This window comes from Meleagris gallopavo, unplaced genomic scaffold, assembly GCF_000146605.3.
Source record: "Meleagris gallopavo isolate NT-WF06-2002-E0010 breed Aviagen turkey brand Nicholas breeding stock unplaced genomic scaffold, Turkey_5.1 ChrUn_random_7180001951027, whole genome shotgun sequence".
Classification (NCBI taxonomy): Eukaryota; Metazoa; Chordata; class Aves; order Galliformes; family Phasianidae; genus Meleagris; species Meleagris gallopavo.
This window is the reverse complement of record NW_011212219.1, coordinates 59,226-60,001: the sequence shown is the minus strand read 5'-3', so window position 1 is coordinate 60,001 and position 776 is coordinate 59,226. Positions and strand designations below refer to the sequence as shown.

At 63.5% G+C, this 776-nt stretch overlaps 1 protein-coding gene and 1 long non-coding RNA gene across 9 annotated transcripts in view; both read right to left on the bottom strand.

Annotated features, from left to right (window-relative positions):
• Positions 1 to 770, bottom strand: LOC104916906. The gene is made up of 3 exons (XR_796707.1): positions 556 to 770; positions 166 to 297; positions 1 to 67 (listed from the first exon to the last, which is right to left on the bottom strand). It is a non-coding gene; the product is annotated as an uncharacterized LOC104916906 (long non-coding RNA).
• The window catches only part of LOC100547242 (guanylate-binding protein 1-like), a 6,296-nt gene that overhangs the window by 1,761 nt on the left and 3,759 nt on the right, over positions 1 to 776 (bottom strand). The window lies entirely within an intron of this gene.

The following is a 776-nucleotide window of genomic DNA, read 5'->3' as shown; positions in this document are numbered from 1 at the left end:
GCTGCGACGCCTCCGCCGTCTCCTCCTCCTTTCGGCTGCGGGATTTCTCCCCATCCTGACGCAGTGCCTTGGCACGCAAAACCAAAACCCCACAGTGAGCCACCCCGCTCCCTCCCCCCCCTCCCCAGGGGTCACAGCGCCCAGCCCGCTCCCCCCGCGCCATACCAGCACGTCGGGGCTGCTGCCCCGTTCCCTGCCCTCCGCCTGCTTCGAGCTCTGCTTCGGCATCATCTTCTTGCTGGCCACCGTGGGCACCAGGCAGACGCCGGAGAGCCCCTCGCACGCCAGCAGGCTCGCCTGGATTTGGGGGGGGGGATGAGGGGAGTCGGGTGGGAGGGGGGATAGAAAAGAAAGCAGAACAACACACGAGGCCGGCGAGCTGCAGAAGCCGTCCCGCTGCACCCCGAGCCCGCCCAAAGTGGAGATCAATTAACCGAGGACCTAATCGCTAATGGGTGGGTGGCGGTGGAGATGGGGGGGCGGATATGGGGACGCCGGGGGCCCCGGGGGCTGCAGTGGTCTCGGGGTATGGGTGGGAGCAGTGGGGCTCATTACCTGAGCCATCTTGGGTCTGTCTGTCTGTCCTCGACAAAGGGATTGTAACAATCCTTTGGCCTTAACGCTCTCCCAGGGAAGGATTTTACCGTTAGAAAGCCGGGATTTATATAACTTTGGTTTCAGTTAATCATTTTTTTTTGGCCGGCCTTGCCCAGTACCCTCCACTTCGCCGACATCGCGCGGGATCGGGGCGCCCGGTGGCTGCTGTCCTCCTCGGT